We start from the raw sequence: 24214 nt of genomic DNA on the forward strand, positions 1-24214 counted from the left end.
CTTATTTATCGTCATGTTTCAAAGCAGTGAAGAACTAAGTCAAAGCATAATATTTGGTAAATAACAAGACCCAATATGTATCTCAGGTCGTAGGATACTATGCTATTCGCCTTTTCTCAAATTTATATATGACCACCAATCACAAGGATTCCATGCTGTAACATTTGTGGACGGGTCAATCCAATATTTATATCCTATAAATAGTTATGAACCTTGGCAACAAACCCTTGCTCTATATTCATTCCTTTTGAATATTAACCAATCTAAGTTCATAATGGTATTACCTTCATATTTTTCTCAACAAATATGAACGACTATGGACATTTAGAATAATTGACTTATTCATGGATTTAAGCATGCTAAAATGAAACATAACTCAAAATGTCATAATCACAAACCATAATCATATGAATGAGTCAAAATAACAATTGTTCCGATATCCAAATACAAAATAAATCAAAGCGAGTCACTAGAATATCGAATTCCAAAGGCGCAAGTATGACCCTCATGCTTCGGCCTTTCAAGGAGCTTCATGAGTGGATCCGCAATGTTTTGATCGGTGTGAACTTTGCGAATGCATATATTTCCTTTTTCAACTTCATCCCTTATGTAGTTGAATCTCCGCTCAATGTACCTCGTCTTTTGATGCGCACGGGGTTCCTTGATTTGAGCATTCGCACCCTCGTTGTCACAAAAGATCTCTAGAGGGTCCAGAATGGTATGAACTATCCTATATCAGCAATGAACTTCCTTATCCACACAGCTTCTTGACCTGCTAATGAGGCGGAGATGTATTCCGATTCAGTGGTGGACAATGCTACCACATCTTGTTTTGCACTCTTCCATGAGACTGCCCCACCATTCATAACAAAAACATATCCCGATTGTGATCTAGAATCATCTCGATCACTTTGGAAACTCGCATCTGTGTAACCCTTTACAACGAGTTCCTCCTCACCAGAGCCATGTATCGGAAACTTCCATTGAAAAAGAAGATTGATTTAGACAAGTTATGGTCTAAGGTTGCTAATGAAGACACTGAGTTCTCATTTTAAAGGATTTCTGAAGATAATGAAAATGAGGATAATGGGCAGAATGTTGAGCCTCAAGAACAAGAACACACTAAAACATCTGGTGATCAAAGTGACTAGAATCAACATGACACTCAGTCAATGTTTGTGAATTTTTTTTCAAAATCTAAATTTGTCAAATGTTGGTGCTTCAACATCTAATCAAAATGTGGAAGAAGCTGAATTAAATAATGATGCATAAGATTTGTCTGTTGAAGAACCTGAACAAAATGATTCAAGATTCAAATTTGAAACCAAATCTAACCTCATCTCAAATCATTCAAATTTCTTCAGTTCAAAGGAATCATCCCATTGAAAATATCATTGGTGACTTGCATGAAAGGGTGATAAGAGGTGTTTCTGAAACTGCAAACATATGTTGGTGTTCATGTTCTCTATCCCAAATAGAACCAACGAACATTTTTCAAGCACTAAAGGACAACAGTTGGGTAGAAGCTATGCAGGAGGAATTATCACAGTTCATAAATTTGCAAGTCTGGGAGCTAGTTGATAAACCCAGAGGAAAATATACAATTGGCACCAAATGGGTTTTCAAAAACAAAAGGGACAAGATAGAGATTGTAATGAATAACAAGCTAATATTAGTTTCTCTTGGATTCCTACAAGAATAAGGAATTGATTTTGAGGAGGTGTTTGCTACTGTAGCAAGGTTGGAGGCCATAAGAATCTTTCGAGGATCCTGAGTATCCAAATAGAGTATACAAACTTAACAAGGCTCTAAAAGGATTACATCAAGCTGCAAGAGCTTGGTATGATGAGTTGTCAAATCATCTACTTGCTAATGGATTTCAAAGGGGAGCCATTAGCAAGACCTTATTCTACAAGAAAAGAGGAAGAGATTTACTCCTACTTCAAGTGTATGTTGATGACATCATCTTTGTTTCTACAAGCTAGAATTTGGGTATGGAATTTGAAGAAGTCATGAAGTCAAAATACAGCATGAGTTCTATGGGAGAGGTGAACTTCTTCCTTAGATTGTATGTTCAGCAGAAAATGGATGGAATATTCATTATCAATTCAAGTATGTTCAAGATGTCTTAACTAAGTTAAAATGCCAAGATTTCTACTCTAGTGGACACAAATGAAAAAATGGTAACTAGAGAAAAGGGGGGCATGTTGATCAACATGAATACAAAGCCAAGATTAAATCACTAATGTATCTTACTGCTTAAAGACCAGATATCATGTTTGATGTATATGTATGTTCAAGATTTCAAGACAATCCCAAGGTTTCACATATGATGGTTGTAAAGAGAATATTCAAATACTTGCAAGAAAAGCCAGGCTAGGGAATTTGGTATCCAAAGAACAAGTCATTTGTTTTCTTGCCTACACTGACAGTGACTATGATGGATGCCACATGAGTAGGAAGTCAACATCTGGTGATTGTCAATTCTTAGAAGGCAGGTTGGTTTCACGGCAGTGCATAAAACAAACAACAGTGTCAATTTCAATTGCTGAAGCTGAATACATTAATGCATCTGCTTGCTGTGCTCAGGTCCTCTGGATTAAGAATCAACTACTTGATTATCGTATGAAGTTCTTGAACACTCCTATTCTTATTGATAATACTACTGCTACGCTTATTGTGAAAAATCATGTTCAACACTCAAAGACCAAACATATTGAAATCAGACACCATTTCATCAGAGATTGCAATGAGAAAGGTCTAATAGAAATAACAAGACTTGAATCTAGTGACAACTTAGCTGATTTGTTCACCAGCATTAGACCTTCACCGCGTATACTATATTCATAGACGTGTGAAAGTCTTGTTTTGAACTAGAGGTTACGGCCATGTACAAATTCAACTTATTTTATCTTTTTATTTTGTTAAAATGGAACCTTATCTGTGTGTAGTAATACCGATCTTAAGGGAAAATTTCAACTTTCTGAGTTATTTTCCTTTGTTATTTTTGCATGAGTCACAGCTAATAAAATTTTAAGGAAAAAAAAGACATACATATTAAGCTTCATTGTATGAGATATTCTAATTGTGTCTAAAAGATGGGGGGCACATATGATTCGTTCTTATTTGAATAAATTAATAATATCACTAACATTTCAAAAAAAAAATTGTTGTTAAAGTTTAAGTGGATAACAATACCAATGACAGACTTAACACTAGTCAATGCTGAAATATAAAACCGTGATGGAAGGGCGATTTTGGACAATATAATTCCCTGCACAAACTAACAAAAATATATATGAGTACAAGTTTGTAAATAGTTTTTGGTTTATTTGATAAACATTTTACCGCATTTCATTAAAATTCAAAAAGATTTTACTTTTCTGGGTTATTTTCGACACTAGATTAATGGTTTATTATCTACTGGGATGAAATGTTGAGAATAAAAAAAATGAGTTGATGTTCCGAATACATTTATAAAGGGCTAAAACGTTAATTGGCTAATCAAGGTCATTAATTTAGACTTGATTTGTTCAAAAAATTTTCAAAATGAGATTTAAGTCATGTCTTTTCAATCAAGGTCAATTTGGACTTGATCGAACTCGATAATGTGGATTGTATATGTTGGATAAATACATTTTAACGTATCCGACGTATATGTTTCATACATATACTACGTATATGTTATGATGTGGATAAGTGTGTAGTATAAATACATTCTACTTATATGTTGTGTTCATATCCGTTCATTTCATATCAGTTCACTTATTTCTTTCTTGAACTTGGATTTGTCTTCGGATAAACATATACGTGATTAATTCAGTGATTCGCACACTGTATTAATTTGAAAATATACTATTATTTAACCAAGTTGATGATATTTCCAGTTTTTGATAAAGCGTTCATTTCCTTATCTAAGATTTGCTGACGAAATTGATGATGAATTCTTAATCATTTGATCTGTGGCTGATAAGCGTTTTGATTGTTACTATTTTCAGCATTTGATTTATACTTAAATTGTGATTTGTTCATATTTAGATCTGAACACATCAAGGTTATTTGAATAACTGGGTTAAAACTTTAATTTGGTTATTCAGATAGTATTTTAAATGTTGACGGAAATTAATAATAACATTGAATTAAATGATTGATGTTTCATTTCTGTTGAATTGTTAAACATATGTTCAGTCTGCGTATTTGGTTTATATGCTGTATAAGTTAGTTTCGACACATGCGGGAATAAGGTCTATAACATATACGTTGTATAGGTCATATTTGACATATACGGATATATGTTATTGACATATACGCCGGAGAAGTCTTAATTAACTTATACGGCGTATAACTTATACGTAAAATTGATCTTATATATTTATTTAGACATATCCATGGGTTGGTCTTATATACTTAATCTAACATATATGGAAGTTTGAGTTTTTGAAACTAATTTTGTTTGATGTTTTGTTAATGCAAATGGTGAAAGATACTGATCCTATGCATAACATTTGTGCATATCTGGAGTTGGATGGCAAGAAAGTGCAGAATTTTAAGATGATCATTCCTTTTCTATTACGATGTGAGCCTTGCAGGAATGTTGTTGCTGCTTTTTGGAAATATGCTAAGAATTGTGGATCTGAAATCAAATCAGTGGTACAAGGAAAGGAGATTGTAGTGTCAGAGAAGGTGATTAGAAAAATCTGAGAGTTTGGAGATGCTGAAACAAATCGAGAAACTTTGGATGAAAGACTTGTTAAGGGTTGTCTGGTTAGAATGGGATATCAAAATGACATCAACAAAGGCCCATATCTTAAGAAGGGTTTCTCAAGACCGTACAAGCTTTTAGTGCATGCAGTTGTACAATGTTTGGGGCACAGAAAAGGTGGTTATGAGGAGATCTTAGACTATCATATGTGCATTATTCCATCTTTGTGTTTGAACCTAAAGTTTAACTTTTCGAAAGTCATTTTCGACAACATAAAACATTACTTTGGAAAAGAGAAGTGGTTGATGCATCCACGATTTATAAAGTTGATTGTTGATGATCAGTTTCTGGGAGTTAATAAGGTTGGTGAAACAATATCTTTATTACAAATGGCGGGGAATAATTGTGCTAAGTTAGCATCATATAGAGGAAAGATGAAGAAGAGATTCCTAATTTAGTGGTTTATTTGGTCATTTGAGGAATGTTGAGTATGCTGCACCATAGGGTAACAATTGGAGACATGGTAACAACGATTCTGATCATGAAAATGAAAACATAATCATGGGGATATTCAAATATGTTAGTGGGAGCAAATGGTTCATAAACACTGAAGATGATATTGTAGTGGAATCACATAAGGGGAAACGTAAAAGAAAGAAACAAGTTAAAGTTGAAGAGGTTACTCCTATGGTTGAACAACATGTATATTCTACCACATAAAGGAAAGATGATGAGGAAACTGAGTCAAATTCTGAAGTAAAGAAATTTTTTTTTGTTGATCCTCGTGCTATGGTTGATGTGAGAAAACAACAAAAGCGTAGGAAAACAGACGATGAGTCTAATAAAACTTTTGTGCCAGATACTGTTAAATCAAAGAAAAGGAATGTCGAGGGTTAGGAAGCATATATCTAAATGTGTTGAATCGTCATTGAAGCTTATAGATAAGAATCAAATCCTATGGGAGAGAATATTGGTGATCTAGTTATTAAAGTTGGAAAATTTACTTCAGAAATGGGTTTTGACAAGGAACCGGCTGTGGATTTGAGTCGTAATGATAGTATTTTGAAAACACCTGAAGTAAAAGCGACTCCATCACAAGAAGATAACACCGAAGAAGACTACAACGAAGTTTACCCCAAAAGGAACTCCAAAATTTACTTATCAAGGTCAATCATTTGCGACTTTTCCTGAGTTTGAAGATGCTAATATCTTATTGGATGGACCTTCTAAACAAGAGTTTAATCAGTTGAAGGGTCGTGTGGAGGAACAAGATGTTCGTATTGAAAGTCTGTTTGAAGAAAATAGTAGATTGAGTCAGGATAATGTGGAGTTGAAAACAAATTTGATGGATAGTCAAAGGAAACATCTGTTCAAACTGACTTGTTAAACCTGCACATGAAGTATTTTGTAATTATAGAAGAAAAGTTGGGCATTCAATTGTTACCTGAAATAGAAAAGGCAGATGATACAGTTTTTCGTATGATGTATGATAAAGATAAAGTTGATCTAAAAGGTAAAGGAAATGTGGCTGAAGAACTAATCGATTTATCTGAAGATATTATTACTAAACATAATGTTGGATCATCTTCTACAAAACATCCTGTGGTGGAAGAACCAATGTTGGATACGGTTGTATATGAACCAAAGATTGATGAAACTTTGATTGTTGAATCGTTGGAGTTGGTACCATTAGGTGTTAATAAACCAATTATTGAAGAAGAAGAAGAAGAAGAAGACGATGATGATGATGACGATGAAGACGAAGAGGATGAAGGAAAGCTTGACTTGTCTGTTTGTGAAGATTATGAAGATTTAGATGATGATGATGATGACATAGTATAAAAAGGGACTTAGAAACTTTTCACTCACTTTTGCCTCTTTACACTATTACACTTTGCTCGTGCCCTAGATATTGAATCGTTGCTCCTTCAATTGCTCTAAATATTATCATTTACTAAAATTCCGACTTGGTAAGCTTTGCTTTAATGATTTCCAACACTCATTAACTGGGTTTAGGACTTTAATTCATAGTTTTACTAATGTCTTTGTTTTATGTGTAGGTTCACAATTGTCGAAGAACAGGTTCATAAAGAATATCTTTTATACTTTCTTCTTCAATTGTTTTACATGCATGTTCAAAACTCTTTTCAAATGACTAATCTTTACTTTCAATGTGTTAGTTTGTAATTGCGCAGAAAATGGCATACAAGTTTGAGCCAAAGCACAATACGTGTGCTTTCCTCCAAATCACAGAAGAAAATCAACCGTTGGAGCTAATGATTAATTGGTTGAATCGATAAAACTTGAAGTTTGCTCTGATAGAAGAACCCATCATCTACAGGATTCAGCACACTATTTTCCGGGGTTTCCCACAATTTATTGATAATGTGAATGGCCAAAGAATAGAAGCAACAGTTCTTGGAAGGGAGATAGAGATAACTGAGAAAACCATTCGCACGAGCTTACATCTACATGATAATTTTGCTAAACAACTTTCCTATTCATAGAAAAGACTACTGAGGATATTTCAAGACACTATTAGCTATCAGGGTAATATTAGTACTTAATACTGAATAATTTTAAAGGGCATGTTCCCTCTGATTTACAGATTCATAACACATCATGTAATTCAAAGTCTATCGCTGAGAAGGGGAACCTGGACATTATTGAGTAGATAGATGGAAACACCTACAATGGTTGTTTTGTACAATAAGCCTTTTAACTTTTCACGGATGATTTTTGGGGGACTAGTAATTAACTAAAGGAGGAGGGAAGCTGATAAATTCCTCATGTACCGATGATTCTTACAAATTATCTTTAATGGGTTACACCCTGATTTGCCTAATACTGGTGTAACACTTGTCCTTCAAGACTCTAATGTCTACAGGAGAATCACTAGACTGGGTGCCACAAGCCAATTTAATCCGTAAGTGGAATTTGATATATTACCTAGGTTGATAAATGAAAACATTGAAGTGATGGAAGTTCGTGTGTCACAACCCGACATAGGGCTTAGAAGTGTGACCACGAGTTGGTACATGTTTTATAAATATATCAGAGTTTATGGGTTAACTTTAGCGTAATACTTTAGCTAGATTAAAATATTAATTTACATTGAAGATTTACTCGGGAATTATATACCCGAGTATTCGTTTATAAAACATTTGTTTTATTACAATGTTTCATTATCAAAACCTGAGCAATCTTGTAACGCGAGCTTTTTTCTCCATGATGACTCCAATCCTTAAAATTGCTTATTAGTACTTAAATACCTACAATGGGTGGAAAAATACGTCAGCTATGTGCTGGTGAACATGTATGACTCTAAAAAAATTTAAACTATAGTTACAATACAAATATAGTTTTTTGTACAAGCTCAGCAGAAAGTATTTCATTTATGGGATTTGTGCCACTACTCTACACATACAGAAGTGTTCCCCAAGCCACGTAGCCCCTAATGGAGAACTAATTATCACTTTTAGCCCGCGACCACATAGCCTTCGACTGTTTAGGCTAGACAGTTATGTATGAACCCAGATACATGTGTAATCGGTCTAAGTTGCTTTAATTTCAAATTTTTATTTTAACGTTTTACAATTCACGTAATATCATGTAAACCTTGACTAACTCTTTAAGATAAACAACGTGTTCATCTTATAGAGTATAAATATGTTTTTATTGTTTGTAAAGGTATTCACCTGTACCATCGGTGTGCATTTGAAATCCTTTTTGATTGTGAACGAGAATGATATTAACCTATACGTAAATAAGTTCTTATAAATATTTGAATGGCATTTATTGATTAAGTTGTTACCCTTGAGCTTAACCTTGATAAATTTTCAACTTTGTCTTTGAATGAAAACACTTATTTTAATGTGACGTTTGATATAACATGTATTGGCTTAATAGGTTCTGACACGTTGATGAGCTTCTCCAGGTAAGTAAACGGGTCCCATCCCACGGTTGATTGGGATTAATAAGAATTACTTCCCTTTGACAAGAAACTCACTACTAGTGATATGTCCCTTAAAGTTTCTACATGTCCATCAAAATATAACTTTGTTAACATTACTTTGTAAAGAAGTAACGATTATGAAAGCCTTAATAAATGTTTAAAAATCTTTTCAAGGTCAAAGGCCATAGCTTCGTTTTGTCACACCCTCAAAATCCACTAACGGAGTTTTACCGTCAGAGGGTGTGAACTAACAGGATCGGAATCATTAGTTATAATCAAACACCATAAGTAAAGTTTTCGAACCACGAAACATTTAAGTGTAAATAAGTGCGGAAGCGTAAATTCATAAACCAAGTGTTGCGCCACGCAGGACGACTTAAAACCCAATAAATAACAGTTTAAAAACAAGTTTGTAAAAACGATAGAGTTCAATGTAATGCATATTCCTATACCGCGCGCCCGCCTCGGCTGCCTGAGAATAACATACTAAAAGTGTCAACACGGGGTTGGTGAGTTCACAATTTTATTTAAATAAAGCGTTTGCGTGTAGGTGTTTGCGTTTTGCGTTTGCGTTACCAGATAATGTTAAATCAATTATATATCGATAGGTAGCTAGCCTATAAAACAAGTATTACTTAGTGTTCGACACCGAAGCTGACTGTTTATCAATTGCCTTGCCACCATGTCTACCACTACCATGGAAAATGTGTTAGCCAAGATTACACCCACTCGACCTCCAGTCGAGTTTAGCGTTGGGTGGGGTTTGTCAAACCCAGTAGTACTACTCAACAATGACTCGCTATTATCCAAATATTAAACGGTTCGATGTTATGAAGGACTTTAGTTGGTTCGTTTGCCACTTAGCCTTTACAAGTGATATATAATTAATAACAAAATCTAAAGCGTTTTGGAGTATGTTATCTCCCCCAAGTAAAAAGCGTTTAAAAGAGTAAAAGGGGAACGTGCAACTCACTGTTTGCGAAGAATTCAAAAACAAGTCAACCAAGAGATGCGAGTCACAGAAAATCCTCACTAGCGTTCTAAAACAAGAATGAGATTTCTAAGTGTTGGAACTATTATTGAGTCTCTAGACTCGGCACATAATACCTATGCATGAGATACGTTTCGTGTTTCGTTTGTGAATTATGTGTGACTCGACAAACACATTGGTAACACGTTTCATGTGTAAACAACTACATAAGTATCAAGTACTAACATTATACATTACTAGCAATCATTCCCCACAAGGGCAATTTAGTCAAAAACATAGCAATTATCTAGCAACAAGCACGTTTCATGTATTTTCATATAGTTCAGCAGCTAGTTTTATCAAGACAGATTTCTACTTGAAAGATTACTCTATTCAACAGATCATAACAAATCAATTAATTCACCAAAAATCGCCACAAAAGCATACATGAGATAGGTTTCCAGAACTATTTTTATTGTATTTTTATTCCACATAGATTTCTGACAATGATCAAAACATTACAGTAAACTCACAGCAGTCAAAATCATGCGCAACAGAATGATATTTGTTATTCCTGTTAAATGGTAATTCCAAATTATTCAAGACCAACTGGGTTTGGTTTCTAGCTCAACATGTTAACCTCCAGAAGTGGAACCAACCCATTTGGTCTTGTAGTTTATGAGATATGATAATTACAAAACAGCCTAACAGCAGACCTAACAATTCAGACTTGCACTTCAGTTTTGTAAAATAATAAAAGTTAACTTTTACACGTCCAAAAATTACAAACTTGAACTTTATAGAAACTAGACTCAACCTAGTACACTGTAGTGTTAATAATTTCGACCAATTACCAAATTAACATTAGATTACAGTCATCTAAACATAAACTTAACAATCTGTCCAGTACCAGTTTACATCAAAACTCAACATAACAATAATCTATGAACCATAATTCATGAATATAACACTCTAGACACAATATTTACCAACCATACATATCAATCTCACATTACATACATAGTTAGGGTTTTTCTTGAATGTTTAAATCAAAGAACAAGTGATTAACAAACAACAATAACACAACTAGTTATCAATACACTAGCTAATCATCATCAAGCATATAATCAAACCCTAACTCATCTTAATCATCAATTTCGTGACTTAGGGTTTTGGATTAACCCATTCAAAATCAAAATTAAACATATATAATGCATAGAGTAGTTTTTAATACCTTCCTAGCACCTTAATTCTTCAACCAAACTTGAAAAATCCTTGTGTGTATGTGTGTGTAGTGTGACGGAAGCCAAGGGAGAAGGGGAGGGGGGCCGATCGGGTTTGAGAGGGAGAGGGGAGGTTAGGGTTTTTGTTATTAAAAAATAATAATTATATTACACAATGGCCCCTCAGCTTTTAGTTATTACCTTTCTAGCATAAAGTAGCTTTTTGCATCTTGAGTTAATGCTCTACACAATATTATCAAATAACACATAAGCCTAACACATAATTATCAAATAATTATTGTTTTGATGTTTGCCATTCATTCACCAATGGTTTGAGTCAACTCGTTTGCGTTTCGGTGCAATCCCGAAAGACTACATGTGTAGTGATTGTCAAGCGTCATTTAAAACCCTAGTTTAAATGTAATGAGATGTGCGTTATAGATCAAGTGATCTTAAGTTTGAATTGACGGAGTTGGATTAACAGAGTTAACCTGAAACTGACGAGTGTCACACGTTTAATGTCTAAGCTATAACTTGAATAACTTAAACATAATTCCTACCTTAATGCGAGTACTCAGAATACTAACAACAAGAAAAGAGAGACGACTTGACGGGTAGAATCTTGATATAAACACGCTTAGATGAATGATAACATGTTTGGAACATTGGTTCATGGTAGCAATTGGTGCATGCTTCCATAAGCTTATGTGTGTGTGAATGAAGGTGTGTTTGGGATTAATGGGGTTCAATTCCGTAATCTCCTATTTATAGGTGAATTTTGCACTGCATAGCGATACGCGATGGAGTAATTAAGTGGTCGTCGTGTATCGCGATGCCGCATTTTCTGCGATGATGCCACGTGTTGACACGTGGCCTATCAAAAAGTGCCACGTGTTGACACGTGGTTGGACACATGTGCCCGGTTGCTTAATAAGGTCATCGCGTAACGCGATGATCCTATGGATATGTTCATCACGTATTGCGAAGCCGCCAATTATCGATTTCAATGAAGATCCATCGCATAACACGATGGCTCTTTAATTGTTCTGTCACGTATCGCGATAGGTCTAGATTTCAAATTTTTTATTTTAAGTCCCTATACTTTAAGAATTGGCATTTTTACAAAATTCTATAATGGTTATTTACGTGGTGTTACATCCTGCTTCACTTGTGGTGAGAAATGATGAGGTGAGTAGTAATGATAGTGAAAGTGATAGTGATTTTGTTGATGAAGGTGATGATGATCATGGTGAAGCACCTGGTGATGAGATGAATGTGGACGATGATATGGCTAATATTCAAGCACATGCAGAGGAAGAAGAAGTTTACAATGAAGTGGTTGAAGATGTGATTCTACAAATAACTGTAACCAAACTCTCCAGAACATATACCTAAACCATATATACCTTCCCCACCATACTCACCCATCCAAATCCAAACCCATGAACCTTATATACCTGAACCAATCATTGACAAATTTTTCAACTAACACCTGGTGAACCATATATCCCAGCATTTCTTGAATCCTACCAAATTAACAACCCTAATTCTCCCATCCAATCCCAATCATACTCCCAATACTATACCTCATCATACAATACATCATCATCATCATCATCATCATCATCATCCCCAAACCAAAGCCAAACACAAACATTACATATCCAAACCAAAAACCCTGTACCACACCAAAGTTTACCCATTATCCAAAGCCCAGTTCATCCAAACCAAATCCAAAACTCTCAAGCCTCTGAATCTGAACAATTCAACCAATCACCATCCTCATCTCCCCGGTTTACCTTATTAACCAGAAACTTTGATTTGTTGATGGAAAATACTCACTTTAAGGCGAGAAACAGGGAATTGGAAAAGTTGCTAGAAGATGCGTTAATGGAAATTCAAACCCTGAAAACTCAAAGCTCTGAGGTTGAGAAGACTTTAGATGCACCAAAACATGGGGAGATTGTTCCTGAACCTTAAAATTCATTGAATATTATTGGCGTGATATGTGATGAAAGTGAAGAAGAGTAAAATTTCATGAGACGGATCGTAATCACGTTATGTTTACTATACGATGATCAATGGCGGAAACACTAATCAAAGGGATAAACATATAAAAATTCACACACAAACCCACTAATATTCATATGACATGTAAGTACACGTGATTTGCTCTATGTCTAAAAAACTTTCTCTAAGATTACAAAAGGATTACAAAATATGACATGAAAGTATCTATTTATACTAATATTGTATGGACTGTATAAGGTGGGTGTGGTGTATTAGCTTATACGCCCGTCTAAGCTTATACGTTATCCAAACTTATACGTTCCTTATAACATATGTAACAGTATTAGCTCGTTTAACCAATTCAAGACCTAGAGGAAGACAAAAATGCTCTAACAGTCTCCCCCTTGGATATTGTTGATCTTGGTGTCTAAGAAGTAGATGTTTATGCTACAACAGACTCCCCCTAAGATATTGCTTAGACTAACAAACTCAATGTTCAAGTCATCCCCCCCCCTATCGTCTTGATAGTCTAACACACTCCTCCTTAAGCTTTCAGAATCGACATGTATAACTGTTGAATTTTCTGAACTTTCAAATTTAACGGATATGTCTTTTTCAACATCAACTTGATCATATGAGTCCTTTTTCATAACGATCCAATGTTATAACTTTGATTTGGATCTTTTCACGTAAAATTTAAACTTTTCAAACTTATTTTCATTACAATCTTTCAAATAAAGAAATTTCTTCAAATTGGATACATGAAATACATTGTGTACGCTACTGAGTTCCGTTGGTAAATCCAGTCGGTACGCTACCGGACCAATGCGCTCAGTTATCCGGTAAGGGCCAACGTATCGTGGACTGAGTTTGTTTTGCTTTCCGAAGCGAACTACACCTTTCCATGGTGAGACTTTGAGTAATACATGGTCGTTCACCTGAAATTCAAGAGGCTTTCGGCACTTTTCGGCGTAACTCTTTTGGTGATCTCGTGCTGCTGCCATGCGGTTTCGGATTTGGACAATCTTTTCAGAGGTTTCAAGTACTAATTCTCGACCGGTGATTTGGCTATCACCCACCTCTGCCCAGCAAAGAGGTGATCGACACTTTCGTCCGTACAACACTTCAAACGGCGCTGCTTTAATGCTTGCGTGATAGCTGTTATTATACGAAAACTCTACCAAAGGTAAGTGAGGTTCCCAACTTTTTCCGAAATCCAACACGCATGCACGCAACATGTCTTCCAAGGTCTGAATGGTGCGCTCACTTTGCCCATCCGTCTGAGGATGGTATGCTGTACTCATATCAAGGCGGGTGCCTGGTGAACTCTGTAGTGACTTCCAAAAGTGCGAAGTGAAACGGGAATCTCGATCAGGTATGATTGAGACAGGCACTCCATGTCTAGACACTACTTCTTTCATATAGATGCGAGTCAGTCTTTCCATTTTGTCCGATTCCTTGATTGCTAAGAAGTGTGCAGACTTAGTCAACCGGTCAACGATCACCCAGATGGTATCGCATCCCGTCGGTGTTTTGGGTAATCCCGTGATGAAATCCTGGAAATGTGTTCCCATTTCCACTTTAGAAATTCCGGTTGCTGTAGCAAACCAGATGGTTTCAGATATTCTATTTTGACTCTTGCACAAGTCAAGCATTTACTCATGTAGGTGGCAATGTCGGCTTTCATGTTTGGCCACCAGTAAAGTACCTTTAGGTCATGGTACATTCTATCTGAGCCAGGGTGGATGGAATATCGGGACTTGTGTGCTTCGTCCATTACTAGAGTTCTCAACTCTCCGTATCGAGGGACCCAAATCCGGTTTTCGAAATATCGGACCCCATCCGATTTGGTTTCAAGTTGCTTGTTCATGCCTCGCATTAGTTCTGATGGGAGATTATCGTCTTTCAAGGCTTCGAGTTGCGCATCGCGAATCTGATCGGGTAAGTTGGCGTGAATCGTGAGTTGTAATGCTCGCACTCGTCTAGGTTTATCGGTTTCCTTTCTGCTGAGAGCATCGGCCACTACATTGGCCTTGCCAGGATGATACTTGATGGCACAGTCATAATCCTTAAGCAACTCGACCCAACGACTCTGTCGCATGTTCAGCTCCTTTTGATCGTAGATATGCTGGAGACTCTTATGGTCGGTGTAAATGGTAAACTTGGTACCGTACAAGTAATGCCTCCATATCTTAAGAGCAAACACCACAGCTCCGAGTTCCAAGTCATGGGTCGTGTAGTTCTTCTCATGAATCCGTAGTTGTCGAGAGGCATAGGCTATAACTTTCTCGAGTTGCATCAGCACGCAACCGAGACCTTGTATCGATGCGTCATAATGTACCTCAAAATTTTTTGTTCCCTCGGGAAGGGCTAGGATAGGGCGCTACAGAGTTTGGTTTTCAACAGTTGGAAAGAAGTCTCATGCGCGTCACCCCAGATGTACTTAGTACCTTTGTGAGTCAAAGCGGTGAGGGGTTGAGCAATCTTTGAAAATCCCTCGATGAAACGTCGGTAGTAGCCAGCCAGTCCTAGGAATTGTCGCACCTCAGTCGGAGTCTTAGGTGCTTCCCAGTTTTGGATGGCCTCTACCTTGCTGGGATCAACATGGATACCATTATCGTTGATCACATGTCCTAAGAAGTGAACCTCGCGAAGCCAAAATTCGCATTTCGAGAGTTTAGCATATAGTTGTTTCTTCTTTTGTAATTCCAGAATTAACCTCAAGTGTTCTTCGTGGTCGGTCTTGTTCTTGGAGTAGACGAGGATATCATCAATAAAAACAATCACAAAGTTGTCGAGGTACGCCTTGCATACTCTGTTCATGAGATCCATGAATACGGCTGGTGCGTTGGTTAAGCCAAAAGGCATAACCGAAAACTCGTAGCGACCGTACCGAGTTCTGAAAGCCGTCTTTGAAATATCTTCTTCGCGCACTCTTAATTAATGGTAACCAGATCTCAGATCGATCTTCGAGTAGTAACTCGATCCTTGAAGCTGGTCGAACAGATCATCAATTCGGGGTAAGGGATAACGGTTCTTGATCGTCACCTTGTTCAGCTCTCGGTAGTCGATGCACATGCGGAAAGTCCTGTCCTTCTTTCGGACAAATAAGACAGGGGCTCCCCATGGTGATGAGCTAGGTCGGATAAAACCCGTATCCAACAAATCTTGCAATTGAGTGGACAATTCCTGAAGCTCTGCCGGTGCGAGCCGATATGGGGCTCGTGCTATGGGTGCAGCACCGGGGGTCAATTCGATTTGGAACTCGACTTGTTGAATAGGAGGGAGTCCAGGCAAATCCTCCGGGAAGACTTCCGGAAAATCTCGCACAATCGGTATGTCTTCGATTCGCTTCTCCTCCGCGGGTTCTCGACAATATGGGCTAAAATTGCTGGATGACCCTTTCGTAGATATTTCTGCGCCTTCATGATGGTGATAACACTTGTAGTCATGCCGCTCTTCTCGCCCTGGATCGAAATGATTTCGCTGGTAGGGGTAGTGATGTGGACTATCTTGTCTTGACATATAATCTCCGCTCGGTTATCGGATAGCCAGTCCATGCCGACAACGACATCGAAACTTCCAAGTGTAAAAGGTATGAGGTCGATATCAAAAGTATGACCCGACAGTTTCAACTTACATCCCGCAAGTACATGAGTTGTTTCTATAGACTTACCGTCAGCTAATTTAACAGGAAACTTAGCATCTAACGGGGTTGGAGTTAAGTCTAAGAGTTTACTAAAGGCTTTCGATACAAAACTCCTATCAGCTCCAGTGTCAAACAAAACATAAGCAAAACAGTCGTTCATAGGAAACTTACCGGTCACCACATTCGGATCGTTGCGGGCCTGGCCCGACCCAATGACGAAAGCTCTACCTTTACCACTGCTTTCTCCACTGCTGCTGCATCCATTGTTCTCATTCTGCTTTAGTTTGGGGTAATCCTTCCTGAAATGACCCTCTTGACCACATTCAAAGCACCCTTTCGTCGCTGTAGTCTGTTTCGGAGCACCCTTAGCCGCTAGGTCTCCCCTACATTCTTTGGCCTGATGACCCATTTTTCCGCATCTCAGACACTTGATACGGTCGCATGAGCCAGCATGGTGATAGTTGCACTTGTTGCATTTCGGGTACTTCCCAGCATAGCCACTCGAACCCTGCCCGACACCGTTGTTGTTAACGTTGGAACCCTGGTTATTGAAGCTTCAAGTGAGTTCGGGCTTACGGTAGTGTTGTTGCTCTGAGGGGTACGATGATGAGGACCTGGTGTTGTCAAATTTCCTCTTTCCGTTACTCGGGTTGTTGTTGTTTTTATCAGTGCTCAAGTTGTCACGGGTTTTAGAGGTTGAACCTCTAGGTGGTAACGCACCTTGTGTTACTGCGTGGTCCGTCAGTTTGTGGGCTAACCGGATCGTTTGTTGAATTGTAGCCGGTTTGGAAGACGTCACCATACCCTGAATTTGTGGTACCAGCCCATCGATATACATCTCGATTCTCTTACTCGGCGGGTTTACCATCCGTGGACACATCACTGCTAGCTCGTGGGAACGGGTGGTGTAGGCTCCAATCTCGGAACCCAACATTTTCAACGACCAAAACTCAGATTCCAACTTCGCGACTTCCTCTCTAGGACAATACTCTTCCCGCATCATATTCTTGAACTCTTCCCAGTTCATAGCGTTCACCAATTCCAACCCAAGAATTTACACATTGGAGTTCCACCAAGTGAGAGCAGAATCTTCCAGTGTTCCAGCAGCAAATTTGACCCTACTGGCGGGTGGACAGTTACACATCTCGAAAGCTGACTCGGCCTTCTCAGCCCAACGCAGGAAACCTATGGCTCCCTCAGTGCCCTTAAACGAATTGGGCTTGCAATCCAGGTAGTTCTTGAAAGTACAGGCTCCAGCTGGACCTCCGGCTTGATTATGAACATGTGCGGCTAGAGCTGCCGCCGCATGGTCATTCAATAGGGTTTGGAGTTCTGCTGCGGTTAGGTTGATGTTACCGCGACCGTGTCCAGCGTTTCTTCCAGCCATCTCCTAGAATCACAGCATAAAATGTTAGACATGAATTCTCGGTTTCATATGCAACACACCATACATGTAATAAAAGGTAGGTAAGAAAGAAAAGATAAAAGAAGCAAACATCACATCACAACCATAATATAATCCAAATAATAATTCATGATTAAAACCTTTGTATTCGCTACAAAGTATTTAAAACCAATCCTTAAAATCATAGAAAATAATAGTCTGGATAGAGACAACCCCTCCATCTAGGTGTTATCATCCTTAGATGTCATCGTCTGAAGACACCTCTGAGTGTGCCTCCGGCTCAGCCGGTTCTTCCTCCGGCTCCTCTTCGGGTTCCTCCTCGGGATCTTCCTCAGGTTCTTCCTCAGGTTCTGCTACATTCTGAGCATTTTGCGACTGTAAGATATTGCATCGCTCTAGAGCTATCTCTGTCCGGGATCTCGCCACAAGAAGTTGCTCTTGCAAATCTATCATCTCTGCTTGCATTTTTCTCATAATCTTCATCTGCTGATCATCAATATCCTGCACTTCTTTCATAGCCGCTGTCAGGCGGGAAAGTTCTTCCCCAACCTCGGTTCCATCTCTTATCAATCCGAAAACGTTCGATCTCGCCGAGCGCATAAAACCCGCGTCACGCTCTAAACAGGAAACAACAGCTGCGAGAACACGCTCTAACGGTTCGGTTATGGGTGGTAGGGTGTTGGGATATGCAGGGCGGCTCGGGTGAGGTAGTGGAGGAACTTGTTCGCGATAAACCATACGCCTAATCAGACTTGGGTACCAATCCCAGCTAATGTCGTCGTCGTACATGCCTCCAGATAGGCGATACCTCTTCGATGCGGGGGCTTCTAGTTCCAGGGCTACTCGGGGGTGGCGACGAGGTAGGTAGCTGCGGTTCCTTTCCATGGGCATGAGTCACCTGGTCGGATGATGATGGTGGTGGCGTCGACATCCCTACAGGATAAGTCGTGTATGTGCGCGCATGAGTGAATGAGGTAAAGAGATAAGGATAACGAAAGACTGAATAAAATATATATGCAGTGCATAGAAATTATAACTAATGGGTCGTTGCAGTTATAGTCTAGTATGCATGCAATTTCTAGTTCGCTATAACCAATGACTCTGATACCAATCTGTCACGCCCTCAAAATCCACTAACGGAGTTTTACCGTCAGAGGGTGTGAACTAACAGATCGGAATCATTAGTTATAATCAAACACCATAAGTAAAGTTTTCAAACCACGAAACATTTAAGTGTAAATAAGTGCGGAAGCGTAAATTCATAAACCAAGTGTTGTGTCACGCAGGACGACTTAAAACCCAATTAATAACAATTTAAAAACAAGTTTGCAAAAACGATAGAGTTCAATGTAATGCATGTTCCTATACCGCGCGCCCGCCTCGGCTACCTGAGAATAACATACTAAAAGTGTCAACACGGGGTTGGTGAGTTCACAGGTTTATATATATAAAGCGTTTGGGTGTAGGTGTTTGCGTTTTGCGTTTGCGTTACCAGATAATGTTAAATCAATTATATATCGATAGGTAGCTAGCCTATAAAACGAGTATTACTAAGTGTTCGACACCGAAGCTGACTGTTTATCAATTGCCTTGCCACCATGTCTACCACTACCATGGAAAATGTGTTAGCCAAGATTACACCCACTCGACCTCCAGTCGAGTTTAGCGTTGGGTGGGGTTTGTCAAACCCAGTAGTACTACTCAACAATGACTCGCTATTATCCAAATATTAAACGGTTCGATGTTATGAAAGACTTTAGTTGGTTCGTTTGCCACTTAGCCTTTACAAGTGATATATAATTAATAACAAAATCTAAAGCGTTTTGGAGTATGTTATCTCCCCCAAGTAAAAAGCGTTTAAAAGAGTAAAAGGGGAACGTGAAACTCACTGTTTGGGAAGAATTCAAAAACAAGTCAACAAAGAGATGCGCGTCACAGAAAATCCTCACTAGCATTCTAAAACAAGAATGAGATTTTCTAAGTGTTGGAACTATTATTGAGTCTCTAGGCTCGGCACATAATACCTATGCATGAGATACGTTTCGTGTTTCGTTTGTGAATTATGTGTGACTCGACAAACACATTGGTAACACGTTTCATGTGTAAACAACTACATAAGTATCAAGTACTAACATTATACATTACTAGCAATCATTCCCCAAAAGGGAAATTTAGTCAATAACATAGCAATTATCTAGCAACAAGCACGTTTCATGTATTTTCACATAGTTCAGCAGCTAGTTTTATCAAGACAGATTTCTACTTGAAAGATTACTCTATTCAACAGATCATAACATATCAATTAATTCACCAAAAATCGTCATAAAAGCATACATGAGTTAGGTTTTCAGAACTATTTTTATTGTATTTGTTTTCCACATAGATTTCTCACAATGATCAAAACATTACAGTAAACTCACAGCAGTCAAAATCATGCGCAACAGAATGATATTTGTTATTCCCGTTAAATGGTAATTCCAATTAATTCAAGACCAATTGGGTTAGGTTCTTAACTCTACATGTTAACCTCCAGAAGTGGAACCAACCCATTTGGACTTGTAGATTATGAGATATGATAATTACAAAACAGCCTAACAGCAGACCTCACAATTCAGACTTGCACTTCAGTTTTGTAAAATAATGAAAGTTAACTTTTACACGTCCAAAAATTACAAACTTGGACTTTATAGAAACTAGACTCAACCTAGTACACTGTAGTGTTAATAATTTCGACCATTTACCAAATTAACATTAGGTTACAGTCGTCTAAACATAAACTTAACAATCTGTCCAGTACCAGTTTACATCAAAACTCAACATAACAATAATCTATGAACCATAATCCATGCATATAACAACACTCTAGACACAATATTTACCAACCATGCATATCAATCTCACATTACATACATAGTTAGGGTTTTTCTTGAAATTTTAAATCAAAGAACAAGTGATTAACAAACAACAATAACACAACTAGTTATCAATTCACTAGCTAATCATCATCAAGCATATAATCAAACCCTAACTCATCTTAATCATCAATTTCGTGACTTAGGGTTTTGGATTAACCCATTCAAAATCAAAATTAAACATATATAATGCATAGAGTAGTTGTTAATACCTTCCTAGCACCTTAATTCTTCAACCAAACTTGAAAAATCCTTGTGTGTGTAGTGTGACGGCAGCCAAGGGAGAAGGGGAGGGGGGCCGATCGGGTTTGAGCGGGAGAGGGGAGGTTAGGGTTTTTGTTATTAATTAATAATAAATATATTACACAATGGCCCCTCAGCTTTTAGTTATTACCTTTCTAGCATAAAGTAGCTTTTTGCATAATGAGTTAATGTTCTACACAATATTATCAAATAACACATAATTATCAAATAATTATTGTTTTAATGTTTGTCGTTCATTCAACAATGGTTTGAGTCAACTCGTTTGCGTTTCGGTGCAATCCCACAAGACTACATGTGTAGTGATTGTCAAGCGTCATTTAAAACCCTAGTTTAAATGTAATGAGATGTGCGTTATAGATCAAGTGATCTTAAGTTTGAATTGACGGAGTTGGGATTAACGGAGTTAACCTGAAATTGACGAGTGTCACACGTTTAATGTCTAAGCTATAACTTGAATAACTTAAACATAATTCCTACCTTAATGCGAGTAATCGGAATACTAACAACAAGAAAAGAGAGACGACTTGACGGGTAGAATCTTGATATAAACACGCTTAGATGATTGATAACATGTTTGGGACTTCGATACTTGCACGTACTTAGAGAAAATGGAACATCGGTTCATGGTAGCAATTGGTGCATGCTTCCCTAAGCTTATGTTTGTGTGAATGAAGGTGTGTTTGGGATTAATTGGGTTCAATTCCGTAACCTCCTATTTATAGGTGAATTTTGCACTGCATAGCGATACGCGATGGAGTACTTATGTGGTCGTCGTGTATCGCGATGCCGCATTTTCAGCGATGATGCCACGTGTTGACACGTGGCCTATCAAAAAGTGTCACGCGTTGACACGTGGTTGGACACATGTGCCCGGTTGCTTAATAAGGTTATCGCGTAACGCGATGATCCTATGGATATGTTCATCACGTATTGCGAAGCCACCAATAATTGTTCTGTCACGTATCGCGATAGGTCTAGATTTTCAAATTTTTTTATTTTAAGTCCCTATACATTAAGAATTGGCATTTTTACAAAATTCTATAATGGTTATTTACGTGGTGTTACATCCTGCTTCACTTGTGGTGAGAAATGATGAGGTGAGTAGTAATGATAGTGAAAGTGATAGTGACTTTTTTGATGAAGGTGATGATGATCATGGTGAAGCACCTGGTGATGAGATGAATGTGGACGATGATGTGACTAATATTCATGCACATGCAGAGGAAGAAGAAGTTTACAATGAAGTGGTTGAAGATGTGATTCTACAAATAACTGTAACCAAACTCTCCAGAACATATACCTGAACCATATATACCTTCCCCACCATACTCACCCATCCAAATCCAAACCCATGAACCTTATATACCTGAACCAATCATTAACAAATTTCTCAACTAACACCTGGTGAACCATATATCCCAGCATTTCTTGAATCCTACCAAATTAACAACCCTAATTCTCCCATCCAATCCCAATCCTACTGCCAATACTATATCTCATCATACAATACATAATCATCATCATCATCATCCCCAAACCAAAGCCAAACACAAACATTACTTATCCAAACCAAAAACCCTGTACCACACCAAAGTTTACCCATTATCCAAAGCCCAGTTCATCCAAACCAAACCCAAAACTCTCAAGCCTCTGAATTTGAAACATTCAACCAATCACCATCCGCATCTCCGCGGTTTACCTTATTAACCAGAAACTTTGATTTGTTGATGGAAAATACTCACTTAAAGGCGAGAAACAGTGAATTGGAAAAGTTGCTAGAAGATGCGTTAATGGAAATTCAAACCCTGAAAACTCAAAGCTCTGAGGTTGAGAAGACTTTAGATGCACCAAAACATGGGGAGATTGTTCCTGAACCTGAAAATTCATTGAATATTATTGGCGTGATATGTGATGAAAGTGAAGAAGAGTAAAATTTCATGAGACGGATCGTAATCACGTTATGTTTACTATACAATGATCAACGGCGGAAACACTAATCAAAGGGATAAACATATAAAAATTCACACACAAACCCACTAATATTCATATGACATGTAAGTACACGTGATTTGCTCTATGTCTAAAAACATTTTCTCTAAGATTACAAAAGGATTGCAAAATATGACATGAAAGTATCTATTTATACTAATATTGTATGGACTGTATAAGGTGGGTGTGGTGTATTAGCTTATACGCCCGTATAAGCTTATACGTTGACCAACTTATACGTTCCTTATAACATATGTGACAGTATTAGCTCGTTTAACCAATCCAAGACCTAGAGGTAGATAAAAATGCTCTAACAGTCTCCCCCTTGGATATTTCTTGATCTTGGTGTCTAAGAAGTAGATGTTTATGCTGCAACAGACTCCCCCTAAGATATTGCTTAGACTAAAAAACTCGATGTTCAAGTCATCCCCCCCCCCCCTATCGTCTTGATAGTCTAACACACTCCTCCTTAAGCTTTCAGAATCGACAAGTATAACTGTTGAATTTTCTGAAGTTTCAAATTTAACGGATGTTTTTTTCAACATCAACTTGATCATATGAGTCCTTTTTCATAATGATCCAATGTTATAACTTTGATTTGGATCTTTTCACATAAAATTTCAACTTTTCAAACTTATTTTCATTACAATCTTTCAAATAAACAGCCTCAACATTAGGCTTCCTCGAAACATCTTTAACGGTGTCGTCTTTTCTTTTGAACGTTTGTTTCGGAGGATCCTTCGGAATATCAGATTGGACGCTTGAACTCGTATTTTTAGATTTTGAATTTTGAAAATTTTTTTATATTTTCAGAACATCTTGGTTGGCCACATCTGATTTTGGAATGTAAACAAACTTAGAAATATTCTTGTACCAAGAAGATTTATTAGTTCGCTTACGTTTATCTTTTTGAACAAAGAAATCTTTATTGAGTTGATTTCGGTGTTGGATTTCTTTCTTGCTCTCAGATGTCTTACCATGAACAAATTTAACATTATTACTTTTCGCACTCTTAAGAGTTTGTAATTCCAGTTTAAGTGCAGCATTCTCGTCAACGAATCTGTTTATTGTTTTCTCATTTTGATCAACATTCACCAAAAGTTCCTTTTCACGTTTTTGTAGTTGATCATAAGCT

This window comes from Bidens hawaiensis, unplaced genomic scaffold (assembly GCF_021521415.1).
Source record: "Bidens hawaiensis isolate Kalapana, Puna unplaced genomic scaffold, B.hawaiensis_p1.1 tig00025173_1, whole genome shotgun sequence".
NCBI lineage: Eukaryota > Viridiplantae > Streptophyta > Magnoliopsida > Asterales > Asteraceae > Bidens > Bidens hawaiensis.